This window comes from Megascapheus bottae, chromosome 25, assembly GCF_031878675.1.
Source record: "Megascapheus bottae isolate mThoBot1 chromosome 25, mThoBot2.hap1, whole genome shotgun sequence".
Taxonomy (NCBI): domain Eukaryota; kingdom Metazoa; phylum Chordata; class Mammalia; order Rodentia; family Geomyidae; genus Megascapheus; species Megascapheus bottae.
The window spans coordinates 10,969,792-10,984,102 of record NC_143533.1 but is presented as its reverse complement, the minus strand read 5'-3'; the positions used below and the strand labels follow the sequence as shown (position 1 = coordinate 10,984,102).

Here is a 14,311-nt window from a genome sequence, read left to right as displayed (position 1 = left end):
TGGCGTACAAAACCATCCCTGTGCGTTGGAGTCCTCATTGTAAAAGAAGCCGGAAGTCTTCCCTGTTCATGGTGGGGGCCTTTACTGTGGTCTGTCCCAGGGCTCTGAGTCTTTAAGAGGATGGCAGTGTCAAGTCTTTGTTCTTCAGCTCCTTGGATGCTGGTGTCTCAAGCTCAGCCAACTCCCTTGTGGTTCCCCTTGGTGAACTCAGTTCATAGATGCTTGCTTGGTTTCTGCTCAGGATGTCACATATTGTCAGTGCCAGTGTGTGCTGCTAATGTGGTTTGGATCTTAAATATCGTCCAGGTGCTCACCCATTGAAGGCATAGTTCCTGATGTCAAAAGAAGTCATTTGGGATGGGCTGGGAGTTTGGCCTAGTGGTAGAGTGCTTGCCTAGCATGCACGAAGACCCGGGTTCGATTCCTTGGTACCACATACATAGAAAAAAGCCAGAAGTGGTGCTAAGGCTCAAGTGGTAGAACTCTAGCCTTAAGAAAGTCCAAGGACAGTGCTCAGGCCCTGAGCTCAAGCCCAGGACTGGCAAAAAAAACCCCAAAAAAACAAAAACAAAAAACAAAAAAACCCAAAAGAAGTCATTTGGGGACTGGGGAAGGGGATTTGGATCATGGAGGCTCTGGTTCCGCAGAATGTGCTTTATGGAAGTGGTAGAATTCAGGAGGGAGAAGTAGGTCATCCTCCCTCAGCTTCCAGCTCCCATGAGGTGAGCAGCTTTTCTCTTCCCCCAACCCTACCATGACTCAAGATATGAATCTAAAGAACTTGTTCCACCTCTTAAATTTACTCAGTTAATGGGCAATTACTGTTAGAAAACCCAGATTTTCTGCACTTAGAGAGTTTACCTTAAAGTCTAAAGATATATGGTTTTCTGTACACATATAAAAATATAGGCTATTGGGGCTGGGAATTGTCCTAGTGGTAGAGTGCTTGCCTAGTATGCATAGAGTTTGATTCCTTGGTAACCATATACATAGAAAAAGCTGAAAGTGGTGCTTTGGTTCAAGAGGTAGAGCTCTAGACTTGAGAAAGCCCAAGGCCCTGACTTCAAGCCCCAGAAATGGCAAAAAAAAAAATAGAATCTTGGTGACTTTAAAATATGGATGAAAATATTTGCTATTTAAATTTTGTTATTCCAATAAAAGATCTTTTTATTGTCGAGATAATGTATCGAGGGGTTATAGTCACATTTGTCACATAGTAGGTGCATTACTACTTCACACATTGATACCCCTTTCTCATGTTTTTGTCCCCATTTCCCTTGCCCCACCCCTCTCAATCATTTTGTTTTCCCCCTTCCCTATTTCAAATAAACAAATATATATACAATATACCAAATATACCAGGTCACAAAGTCAGATACAGTAACATCAGATTAACCATAAGGGCAAAAAAGAGAAGAGAAGCAACATAATACATTAACAACAATCTCACAAGATGAGCATCTTGTTTCCAATAAAAGATATTAATTGAAAATATTTTCTCTAAAGTATCGGTATTTTTTGAAGTATTCACTTAAGGGTGTATTTCAGCAGGAGTATCCCCCACATGCTATCAAGGATACAAAACAAAAGAATTCTCACACGTAAGTTTATTTAAACAAAAGTTACAATTACATACTCTTAGTATTTATCCTATAGGAAAATGACATAGGTAAAAGATTAGAGAGTAAACTGGTTCACAAAGTGAGTTTCAGTGCTTACAACTGTCATGACTCATGGATGAGCTATCTTGAAACTCTTCATTTCATCAGCCTAGGGTTTCCTGACATCCCTACCTTTGGTTCTCTAGGCTGTTCTTGACTCAGTCTCACAGCTTGATATACAGTAGTTCCAATTCCTTGTCCTTGAGTCCTGCAAGGTTGGAGGAGAGCCAGAAGATAACCCTTTTCTTCTTTACACATATGTCCCCTTAAATGTCTTCCTCACTCCTACCTTAACCTGCTGCATGAAAGCAACTCTTCTCTTGACAGTCCTGATATTGTCAGCAATTTTTGGCAAAGCCTGCAGCTGGCATGGAGCCCCTTCCATGTGGAGACTTTCCATACTTTAAGGAAATCCTCAAGCCAACCTGGGGTGTTACTGCACTTGTCAGTTGCAGGTGGCATCTTAGCACACTCTTCATTCCAATGAACTTGAGGCCCTGTCCTGCCCAGTACAGTGGGGGTAAGGACGTGCAGCACCCTGCTCTGGCTGTACTTGTCCTGTGATGGCCCTACTGGCTCAATCCAAGGAGGTCCAGCCTGCTGTTACATGGCTTCCTCAGGAAACGGTCCCCATACTAGCTGCTGCCCAGGCACTCTGCCTCTGGCTTGCACAGCCTCTCTGAGATGCTCTAGGGACATGCTCCTAGCTGTACCACAGACTTTCTGGCCACTGCTACTTGTAGGTGCCCCAGGAGGGTCTGTGTCCGACCCTTTCAGACTCTGGGTTCCAGCAGAGGGCTGAACTAGGGTTTTAGTAACTTCCAGCGTCTAGCCCCCTTATGAAATAACTCAAGGTCTTCCCTACATTATGTACAATGTATTGCAAGGCAATTCCATGGAGAGCAGTTGCCTTGGTTAGTCATCTGCCCATGCTGCAGCCTCTGCCCCAGGAAGGGGTGCCTAGGTGAGCTCTGGAGTTTTCCTGGAGCTTGCTGCAGCTAGAGGAGACAGACATTAACTTAGTTGAGATGGGGGAATTAATTGCATGCTCAGGTAGTTGGAAATGAAGGAGAGGGGAGGAAAGCTGGAGGAAACTCCAGACAGGAGTCAGAATAATGATCATCTTAGCAGATCATGGAGCCCTGCCTTTATCTGAGCATGCATACACTCGTGCCCACCTGAGTTGTGAGTGTTTCACACAGAGCTCACATGTGAGAGCCACATCAGAGGCCAGAGAATCCCTTCCTTAGTGTCTGGAGGCTGGCAATGCCTTGAAGTGACAACGCTAATGCAGAGAATAGCACAAGGCTCAATGAAGTGCCCACATGTCCTGTTACGTTAGTGAAAGGGAGCTATAAGGTCTGACACCCAGCTGTCAGTGGAGGGCAAGTTCTTCTGCACAGGGCCCAGCTCCCGGCCCTCCTTTCCAGTCGCCTCACTTCCACGACAAAAGAGATGTGCTTGTGGCTTAAGTAATAGAGCACCTGCCTCGCAGGTGAGAGCTCTGGGTATGACCTCCAGGACTCTTAGAGAAGGAAAGGATGCACCCATTGTGAAGCTGAGCAGCTGCAGTGAGGGCAAAGGATCCAGGTTAAGGCCCAAGTTCCCAAGACTGTCCTCAATTCTAGTACCAGCTACCAATCGGTGGATTATTTCTCTACCAACATGAAGGGCTAAAAGCATAGACAGAATAGTAGAACCCCTACCTGTTAGCAAATAAAAGGCTCTGAGTTCAAAACCCTGTAACGAAAAAGTTAGAAGAGCCAACTTATGTACCTCAACAACCCTGAGGTGCTGAGGCTGTTGGGGTATCCAAGGCCTCTGTTAGCCAATGGTAATGGAGCTGCTGCTCCTCTGCCTCATTAGAAAGGGAGAGAGACAGCAGTTGATGGAGCAGGGGTGGAGAAGGGAGACAGGATGCCCCTGGGGTCACTGGCCAGCTGAGCTTTCTCAGCCCTGCCCAGCATTTTGCTCAGGGCTCCCCTACCCACACCTCTCCACTGGGCTGTCTTGGAAAAGTCTGGAAGGAAAAGTGGAGGTGGCCTGGAGAAGCCTCCCTGGGCTGACTAGGGTTGAACTTGATGTGGCTTAAGAAATGTGGGCTAGGCTGACTGGTCCTCATCTCCATGGGACAGAAAGGAAACTGCATGCGTGTCCCACGCTAAGAGAAGGAGAGTGCCCCCCCCCTCTTCACAAACATGGAGAGAAGAACAGATGAGATATCCAGAGGTAGTGTCTCAGGAAACACATGCTTCCATGTTTCCTCCAAGGTGGGCAGAGTCCTTGTGATGTGCAGCAAACAGGGATCTCTGTGTTTACCTCAGCTCTACCCAGAATGATTGGGTTGGTTAGCAGGTTGCTAGATGCCCCGCTGCCTCTAAACCCATGTGCAGAGCCTGGAGCCGATTACACACCCACCTGCTGAGCAGGGAGGAGATCTCTGGTGCAGGCTTGTGTGGCACATAGTCCTGTGCGGTTCATGCCTGGCTAGATTCTGAGGGGGTAGAGGTTCAATGCAGGTAAGGCACTGGGCCTCGAGCCCCGTAGCCCCAGGGACTCTCAGTCACTGCTGAAGCACAAGGAGAAAAGGGAAATGTTCACTTGGTGATGGTAAGATCAATATACAGGACAGTCTTTACTGTGGTTGTGCTGCACTGGGAAAGTTCTTCAAGCAGACTCCAACTCTCAGAAACTCTTCCCACCTCCCTATCCTCCTCCTCTTATAGCTACTCCTCTTCTTCCTATCCATCCTCCATCCTCTGCTAACTCACACTCTGTCCACTCCTACTTCCACACTGGAGATTGCACAGTAGTGATGGCATCATGGCTGCTCTTTGGAGGGTTATAGTTATGTTGTGAGAAAGCAGTGGTGGGCCTCTTTTTTCCAGTGAGGATGGCTTTTGTGCCTGAAGAGAACCACAAAGCAGCAATGGAAACAAGACTATTCTAGTTAATGCTCTCTTCCTACCCCTCAGTTCCCCTAAATGCCTTCCCCACTCCTGCCTTAAGCGTGCACTTAGGCAAAAGGAGCTACTTTTAAAGAAGTCTCCCAAGCAATGTCAGCCTTTTTTGGTGAAGGCTGCTGCAGGCATGGCGCACTTCATGCTGAGGGACATTTGGATTCCTCAAGCAGGGCCGGGGTCCTGCCTGCACTTGCTGACTGCAGGCTACCATCCCAGTTCAGTCTTTCTCACCCAGACAACAGGGCATACCTGGAAGCAGTGTCTTGTCCATTCCAGTGAGTGTGGGGATACGCAGCACCAGCTCTGGCTGTACTTGTCCTGTGGTGACCCCGTTGGCTCCACCTAGGAGAACCAGCCTGCTCCTACATGGCTTCCTCGGAAATGCACCCATGCTCTAGCTGCTGCCCAGGCACTCTGCTTCTGGCTTGCACAGTCTCCCCAAGGTGCTCCAAGGAACATGCTCCCAGCTATACCACATCTGCCTCCAGGCTTCCTGGCCACTGCTACTTGTAGCAGAAGGGTCTGTGTCCCAGGTCCAGTTCAGACCCTGAGTTAGCTGAGGGCTGAACTGGGGGTTGCCCCTTTCACTCATAGTCTCTGGGAGTTCTCTAGAACCTATGTACACATTGCAAGGCAATTTCATGCACTCCAGTGGACAGTAGTTGCTTGAGTATTCCTCTGCCAATGCTGCAGCTGCTGCCCCAGGAAGGGGTGGCTCAGATGAGCTCTGGAGTTGTCCTGGAGCTTGCTGCAGCTGGAGAAGATAAACATTAACTGTGGTGAGATGGGGGAAATTAATTGCATGTTCTGGTAGCTGGAGGGGAAAGAAGGGAGGGGAGGCAAGCTGGAGGAAACTCCAGACACGAGTCAGCACAGCGATCACCTCAGCAGATCATGGAGCCCTGCCTGGATCTAAGCATCCAAGCATACTCCTGCTCACCTGAGCTGCAGGTGCTTCACACAGAGGCCACATAAGAGCCACATCAGAGGCTAGGGGACCCTTTCATGAGCTTCTGTTTTTTTATCTTTAAATTTTTGTAATTGTCAGTATAATGTATACAGGGATTACAGTTGCATTTGTCAGGTAGTAGGTGCATTACTTCTCACACATTGACACCCCTTCTCATGTTTTTATCCCCATTTCCCTCTCCCACCCCCTTCCAATCATCTTGTTTCCCCCCATTTCCTGAGCTTCTTAAGGCCAGTAATGCCTGTGACAGTGCTGATACAAAGAATGCCATGAGGCTCACTGAAGTGCTGAGATGACCTGTTCCCATAGGGAAGGCAGCTATGAGGTGTGACAACCAGCTGCAAAGGCAGAAAGCTCCTCTGCACAGGGCCCAGCTCCCTGCCCTCCTATCTAGCCTCCTCACTCCCAAACCAAAGGACATGTGGGTTGTGGTTCAAGTAGTAGAGTACCTGCCTAGCAGATGGGAGACCTGGATTCAAACTCTAGGACTTTTAGAAAAGAAGAAAATGATTCCAACCCCCATTGTGATGCTAAGCACCTGGATAAAGTCAAAGGAACAAACATTAATGCCACAGGTGCCCAAGACAGTCCTCAGTTCAACACAGGTACCAGGGTTTGTTGGCTCATGTCTTTATCTTCCAACATGAGGCGACAGAGACGACGACGATCTGGTGGTAGATCACCTGACTAGCACCACAAGGTCAGAGTTCAAAACCCTGAAATAAACGGACTGGGACTGTACACGGACTCTAGCAGGCGATGGTAGTAGAGCTGCTCCTCAGCCTCATTAGAAAGGGAGAGAAAAAACAATTGTGGTAGCAGGGGGGGAAGGGACTCAGGACTCTCCTGGGAACATTGCCCAGCTGAGTTTTCCCAGCCCTACCCAGCATGATGCCCAGGGCTCCCCTCCACCCACCTCTCCACCTGGCTGTCTTGGAGAAGTCAGCAAAGAAAATGAGGTGGTCTGGAAGAGGCCTCGCCGGGTTGATTAGGTTTGAACAATTGATCTGCCTGACTTGACTTAGGAAAAAAAAGAGGGCTAGTCGGTCTGATCCTCACTCATCTCCAAGGGACAGAAAGGCAAGTGCAGGCGAGTCCCACACCAACATGTAAGGAAGAAGTATCCCAGGAAATACATACTTGGATCTGTCCATCAGATGAGCAGAGCCCCTTGTCACCTCAGCTCTGCCCAGAATGACCTCTGCCTGGAACCCAGTGTGCAGGGTCTGGAGCACATGGCACCCTTACCTGCTGAGCAGTGAGGAGACCTCTGGTGCTGGCATGCCTGGCACACAGTCCTGTGTGATTCATGCCTGGCTCCCTACCGCTGGGGTGCAGTCCAACTCAGACAGATCCCACAACTCCGTCTCAGAGCCCTGCAGCCCCAGGGCCTCGTAGTCACTTCTGAAGCACAAGGAGACAAGGGAAACAACTTTAGTGATGCTGAGGCAAATACGCAGGACAGTTTTAACTGTGGTTGTCCTATAGTGTGAAAGTTCTCCAAGCAGCTTCCACCTGTCGGAAACAGTTCCCACCTCCTCATCCCCCTTCCTCTGTCTCTAGTTCTCCTCCTCTTCCTATCTGTCCTCCATCTTCTCCTAACTCTGACTCTGTCCACTCCTACGTTCACAGTGCAGATTGTATCTCCCCATGTCCCTTCTTCTGTCTCTTGATTTCCCCCCTCTTCCTATCCATCCTCTGCTAACTCTGTGTCCACTTCCATGTTGGAGATTGCACATTAGAGGCTGCAGCATGGTAAGGTCTTTGGAGGGTGATAGTTATGTTGTGAGAAAGCATGGTGGTCCAGGGCCTCCCTTTTCCCAGTGAGGGTGGCTTTGTGCTTGAGGGGGGTCCCACAAAATAGCAGAGTAGAAACAGAAGACTATTACTTTCTGGTTAAGGATCTCTTCTTCCTCCTCAGTACCCCTAAATGTCTTCCCCACTCTGCCTTCAGCCTGCTCTTAGTCAGACGGAGCGACTTTTGAAAGAAGTGTCATCCTTTGGATCCAAACCTTCTCAGCCCCTTTTCTGCTGAAGGCTGCAAGCAGGGCAGGGGTCCTCCTGAACTTGCTGGCTGCAGGCTGCCATCCCAGCTCACCATGACAGCAAGGAGTCATTGTCCTGTCCATTCCTGGGTGTGGGGACATGCAGCACCAAGCATTGGCTTGTCCTTGTCCTATGGTGGCCCTGCTAACTCCATGTAGAGGTGGAGCCTGCACCTCTTGCTGTCCCCACACCCTAGCTGCTGCCCAGGTGCTCGGCCTCTGGCTTCCACAGCCTCTCTTGAGATGCTGCATCTGCCTGCAGCTGTCCTGGCCACTGCTACTTGTAGCTGCCCCAGGAGGGTCTGTGTCCCAGGACCAGTTCAGGTCCTACCGGGGGGGGGGGTGAACTAAGGATTCATTAACTTCCTTTTACTCACAGTCTCTGGGGCTCTACCCCAGAAACACTGGAAACATTGCAAGGCAATTTCATGTACTTCAATGGACAGTAGTTGTCTTGGCTAGTCCTCTGCAGCTGCTGCCCCAGGAAGGGGTGCTCAGGTGAGCTCTGGAGTTTTCCTGGAGCTTGCTGCAGCTGGAGAAGATAAACATTAACTGAGAGATGGTGGGAATTCACTGCATGCTCAGGCAGATGGAAGGGAAGGAGGTGAAGGGAGGAAATCTGAAGGAAACTCCAGACAGGAGTCAGAACGGTGATCACATCAGCAGATCATGGAGCCCTGTCTATATCTGAGCATTCAACCACGCTCCTGCCCACCTGAAATGCTTCACACAGAGCCCACATGTGAGCCACACCAGAGGCTAGATAGAGGACACTTCCCTGAGTGTCTTCAAGGCTGCCCATGCTGGTAACAGCTCCAATGCAGAGAATAGCATAAGGCTCATTCAAGTGCCTAGATGCTCTGTTACCTTGGTGGAAAGCAGCTGTGAAGTATGAAGCCCAGCTGGCAATGGAGACAAGTTCTTCTGTACCAAGCCAGCTCCCTGGCTCTCCTGTGCAGCCTCTTCAATTCCAATCCAAGAGAGATACAGGTTATGGGTCAAATAGTAGATCATCTGCCTAGCAGGTGGATGCCCTGGGTTCAAACTCTAGGATTTTCAGAAAGGAAAGAATAACACCTCATTGTGATGATGAACATTAGGTTAGGTCAGAGAACCCAGATTAAGGCCACAGGTGCCAAGACTGTCCTCAGTTAAAAGTACCAACTACCAGTTTGTTGGGTTCCTGTCTTTGCTAACATGAGGACCCAGAGACATGGACATAGTGGTAGAACTCTGGCCAAGTAATCATGAGTCACTGAGTTCCAAACCCTTTAATAAAAAGGCAACTTAAGCATTTGTGGCTGCTGGTACTCAACATGGCCTCTGGCAGCCAGTGGTAAGGGAGAGAGAAAGCAGTTGTGGCAGCAAGGGAGGGGAAGGGTGACAGGGCTCTTCTGGGGACACTGCCCAGCTGAGCTTTCCCAGCCCAGCCCAGCATTATGCCTGGGAATCACTTGTCCACACCACTCCACCTGGCTTTCTTGGAGGAGTCTGCAAGGAAAACAAGGTGGACTGGAAGAGGCCTCGCTGGGCTGATTTAAGGTTGAACACTTTACCTTGCTAATGTTGCTTAAGAAAAGTAAGCTCGTCTAAATGGCCCTCATCTCCAGTGGACAGAAAGGCAAATGCATGTGTTCTCACATGAAGAGGTAGAGCATATCTCCTGCTCACAAACGTGGAGGAAAGGACAAATGGGAGGTCAGAAGGGAAGTTTCCCACGAATGGCATGCTTGGACCTTTCTCTCAGGTTGAGTGCCTTGTCAAATCAGCTCTGCCCAGGATGACTGGGGAAGTCAAGAGGGTGGTAGATGCCTGCTGCCTGGAATCCCAGGAGTAGAGTCTGGAGCAGAGTGCATACCTACCTGCTGAGCAGAGAGGAGGTCTGTGGTGCAGGCATGCCTGGTGCACAATCCTGTGTGGTTCATGCCTGGCTCACTCCTTCTGGGATGCAGTCCACTTCAGGCAGATCTCAGACTCTCGGCCTCAGTCACTGCTGAAGCACAAGGAGATGGAGGAATACTCCCTTAGTGTCACTGAGATAAATCCAATCCACAGTTCTTAGTATGGTCTTCCTGCATAAGTTCTCCAAGCAGACTCCAGCAGTCTGAAACTCTGTTCCAACCTTTTTATCTCCAGTCTTCTGTCTCCAGTCCTATTTCCTATCCATCCTCCAGCCTCTGCTAACTCTCACTCTGTCTACTGCTACTTCCACATTACACATTAATGTAATGTGAGATTACACATTAGTGGCCACATCTTGATAGCTATTTTGTGGCCCTTTACCAATGAGGGTGGCTTTGGGCCTGAGGAGTCCCACAAAGAAGCAGTGGAAACGAAATTATTTTCTGGTTAATAGTCTGTTCACACTCCTCAGTCTTCCTAAATGCCTTCCCCACTCCTGCCTACCCCACATTCTGTGGGCCCCAAGCTTCTCAGCCCCCACACCTTTTTTGGTGGAAAACTGCAGCAGGCATGACAGCATGCTGAAGGACATTTTCAATCCTCAAACAGGGGAAGGGGTCCTGCACTTGCTGACTGCAGGCTGCTGTCACCCAGACAACAGGAGTACCATGAGGCATTGTCCTGTCCATTCCAGTGAATGTGGGCATGCACAGCACCAGTGCTGACTGTCCTGGTCTTGTGGTGGCCCCGCTGGCTCCATCTAGGAGGTCCAGACTGCTGCTACGTGGCTTCCTCAGGAAATGTCCCACACACTCCAGTTGCTGATCAGGTGCTCTGCCTCTGGCTTGCACAGCCTCTCTGAGATGCTCCTAGGGAAATGGTCCTAGCTGCCTCCAGGGTTCCTGGCCACTGCTACTTTGTAGCTGCCCCAGGAGAGCCTGTGTTCCCAGGTCCAGTTTAAACCCAGCTGAGGGCTGAACTGGGGGTTCATGAACTCCTGTGTTTGGCCCTTTAACTCAGAGTCTCTGGGAGTTCTCCAGAACCTATGTACACATTGCAAGGCAATTTCATGCACTCCAATGGATACTAGTTGCCTTGGTTATTCCTCTGCCCATACTGCAGCTGCTGCCCCAGGAAAGGGTATTCAGGTGAGCTCTGCCTGGAGCTTGCCACAGCTGGAGACAAACATTAACTTAGTTGAGATGGTGTAAATTCACTGCATACTCAGGTAGCTTGAAAGGAAGGGAAGGGAGGGGAGGAAAGCTGGAGAAAACTCCAAACAGGAGTCAGCACAATAATGACCTCAGTAGATCATGGAGCCTGCCTGTAGCTGAGCTTTCAGACTACCCACCTGAGCTGCAGATGCTTCACATGGTGTCCACATGTAGCCACATCAGAGGCAGGGGACCCTTCCTGAGCATCTCAAGGTTGGCAATGCCAGAAAGTACAGCATCAATGGAGAGAATGGCACAAGGCTCATTCAAGTAGCCACAAGCCATGGGGATGGTGGCTGTGGGTTATGACACCCAGAAGCAAAGGCAGCTTCCCTCTGTCCACAACCCTCACTCCAAAACCAAAAGGGACACATCTGTGTAATGCTGGGTTCAAACCTCAGAAGTCTTCAAAAAGAAAGAAGAAACAAAGAGACCCTATAGTAATTCTGAGCACCTAGAGTTAGGTCAAAAGACCTAGCTTAAGGCCACAAGTCCTCAAGACTCAGTTGAAGGAGTAACCCTCAACTTGGAGGACACAAGGGCTAGAGACATAGATCTCATGGTTCAATGCCTGCTTAGCAACCACAAGGCTCTGAGTTCAAAATCATGTAATCACAAGCTTAAGAGGCTGATCCTGAATCACTGTGAGATGCCATGGCCAGTTGGAGGTCAAAGTAACCTCTGTAACCCAGTAGTGGGTAAGGAAGCTATTTCTCTATCTTATTAGGGAAGGAGAGGGAAATCAGCTGTGTAGTGGTGGGGGAGGGGAGAAGAAGGGAGACAGGGCTCTCCTGGGGACATTGTCTGGCTGACATTTTCCAGTCCTATCCAGCACCATGCTCAGCCATCCCCCCAGCCCCATCCAAACCTCTTCACTGGGCTCTCTTGGAGGAAGAGTCCTCACTAGGCTGATTAGAGCTGAATCCTGGACATGGTTGATCTGGTTTAGGAAAAGTGGGCGTCTGACTGGCCCTTATCGCCACTGGAGAGTAAGGTGAGTGCATCTACGCCCCACATCAAGAGGGGGACCGTGTATACTTCTCCAAACATGGAGGACAGGAGGATGAGATCAGAAGGGTGTGTCCAAGGAAACATGTGTTTCGTCCTCTCCTTCAGTTCTGCCCAGGATGACTGGGGAGGTCAACAGGGTGCTAGAGGCCCCCATGTGCAGAGTCTGGAGCTGATGGCACACCCACCTGATGAGCAGGGAGGAGACCTGTGGTGCAGGCATGACTGGCTCTGTGCTGCTGGGGTACAGTCCACCTCAAGGTGATCCCCAACATTTGGCCTCAAACCCCTGCAGCCTCAGGACCTTTCAGTCACTGCCAAAGCAAAAAGACAAAGGAAACACACTCTTAGAGGCACTGAGGTGCTAGAAATCTAGAGTGCTAAATGCCCCCTGCCTGGAATCCCATGTGCAGAGTCTGGAGCTGATGGCACCCCTACCTGCTAGGCAGGGAGGAGATCTCTGATGCAGGCATGCCTGGCACACAGTCCTGTGTGGGTTTGTGCCTGGTTCCCTCCTGCTGAGATGGAGTCCACCTCAGTAGGGTCCCAGACTCTCAGCCTCATAGCCCTGCAGCCCCAGGGACTGTCAGTCACTGCCCAAACACAAGGAGACAATGGAAATACTTTCTTAGTGGTGCTGAAGTAAGTATACAGGATAGTTTTGACTAGAGTCATCCTGCACTGGGACAGTTCTCCAAAGACATTCCACCCATCAGAAACTTTTTCCACCTCCCTATGTCCCTTCTTCTGTCTCTGGATTCCCCTCCTCTTCCTATCCATCCTCTGCTAACTGTGTGTCCACTTCCATGTTGGAGATTGCACATTAGTGGCTGCAGCATGGTAAGGTCTTTGGAGGGTGATAGTTATGCTGTGAGAAAGCAGTGGTGGTCCAGGGCTTCCATTTTCCCAGTGAAGGTGGCTTTGTGCCTGAGGGGTCTCACAAAATAGCAGTGGAAACAAAAGACCATTACTTTTTGGATAATGATCTCTTCTCAAACCTCATTTCCCCTAAATGCCTTTCTCACTCCTGCCTTAAGCCTGCACTTAGTCAAAAGCAGCTTTTTTTTGGCCAGTCCTGGGGCTTGAACTCAGGGCCTGGACACTGTCCTTGGGCTTTCTCAAGGCTATTTGAGCCACAGCACCACTTAAGGTTTCATGCATGGTAGGCAAGCACTCTACTACTAGGCCCCAAGGAGCTACTTAAGAAGGGAAGTCTCATCCTTTGGATCCTAGCCTTCTCAGTGCTTTTCTTGGTGAAGGCTGCTGCAAGAGGGACATTTGCATTCTTTGAGCAGGGCAGGGGTCCCCCTGCACTTGCCGACTGCAGTCTGCCATCTCAAGCTCAGTCTTTCTCACACAGACAACAAGGAGTACCTTGAGGCATTGTTCATTCCAGTGACTGTGGGGATGTGTAGCACTCAGCTCTGGCTGTCCTCATCCTGTGGTGGCCCTGCTGGCTCCATCCAGGAGGTCCAGACTGCTGCTACACAGCTTCTTCAAGAAATATCCCCCACACTCTTAACTGCTGCCTAGGCGCTCCGCATCTGGCTTGCACAGTCTCTCCGAGAAGCTTCAGGGATGTGCTCTCAGCTGTACCATATCTGCCTCCAGGCTTGCTGGCCACTGCTACTTTTAGCTGCCCCAGGAGGGTCTGTGTGCCAGGTCCAGTTCAGACCTTGGGTCTCAGCAGAGGGCAAAACTGGGGGGTCACCCCTTTAACTCATAGTTTCTAGGAGTTCCCCAGATTGTATATAATCATTTCAAGGCAATTTCACGCACTCCAATGGAGAGTAGTTGCCATGAGTAGTCCTCTGCCCTTGCTGGAGGTGCTGCCCCAGAAAGAGGTGCTTAGGTGAGCTCTGGAGTTGTTCTGTAGCTTGTTGCACCTAGAGGAGACAGAAATTAACGTAGTTGAGATTTTTTGAAATTCACTGCATGTTTGGCTATCTGGAGAGGAAGGAAGGGAGGGGAGCAAACTCCAGACAGGACTCAGCACAGAGATCACCTCAGCAAGTCATGGAGCCCTGCCTGGATCTGCCTACCTGAGCTGCAGGTTCTTCACACAGAGCACACATCTGAGCCACCTCAGAGCCGGCTGGACCCTTCCCTGAGCTGGCAAGGCTTCTCAAGGCTGGCAATGCCTGGAAATGACAATGTTTATGCAGAGATTGGCATGAGGCTCAAGTGTCAAGATGCTCTTTTGCCACAGGGAAGGCAGCTGTGAGGTCAATGGAGGCAAGTTCCTCTGCACAGGTCCCTGCTTCTTGCCCTCTTGTCCATCCTCCTTCCTCCCAAGCTGAGAGAAATGTGCATGTGTCTCAAGTAGTAGAACACCTTCCTAGCCTGTGGGAGCTCTGTGTTTAACCTCCAGGACTCATAGAAAAGGATGCCACCCATTTTTTGATGATGAGTAGCTGAATTACCATTAAAGAAGGATGCAGAATAAGGCAACAAGTCCCCAAGACTATCCTCAATTCTAGTACCAGCTACCAGATTGTTGGGTTATATCTCTGACTACCAACCCGAGTGGCTAAAGGCCTGGGTAGGA

General features: G+C 49.9%; 1 long non-coding RNA gene across 4 annotated transcripts; it reads right to left on the bottom strand.

Moving 5' to 3' along the window:
* Positions 1–1,530: 1,530 nt before the first annotated feature.
* LOC150046387 (uncharacterized) lies at positions 1,531–13,627 on the bottom strand. 4 transcript variants are annotated; one of them, XR_016539671.1, is made up of 5 exons: positions 13,138–13,627; positions 11,952–12,077; positions 6,843–9,632; positions 4,874–5,378; positions 1,531–1,869 (listed from the first exon to the last, which is right to left on the bottom strand). It is a non-coding gene; the product is annotated as an uncharacterized LOC150046387 (long non-coding RNA). The 4 variants fall into 4 exon arrangements; XR_016539669.1 differs by lacking the exon at positions 1,531–1,869 and adding an exon at positions 3,407–4,567; XR_016539670.1 differs by lacking the exon at positions 1,531–1,869 and adding an exon at positions 3,407–4,230.
* Between the last annotated feature and the right edge of the window lie 684 nt (positions 13,628–14,311).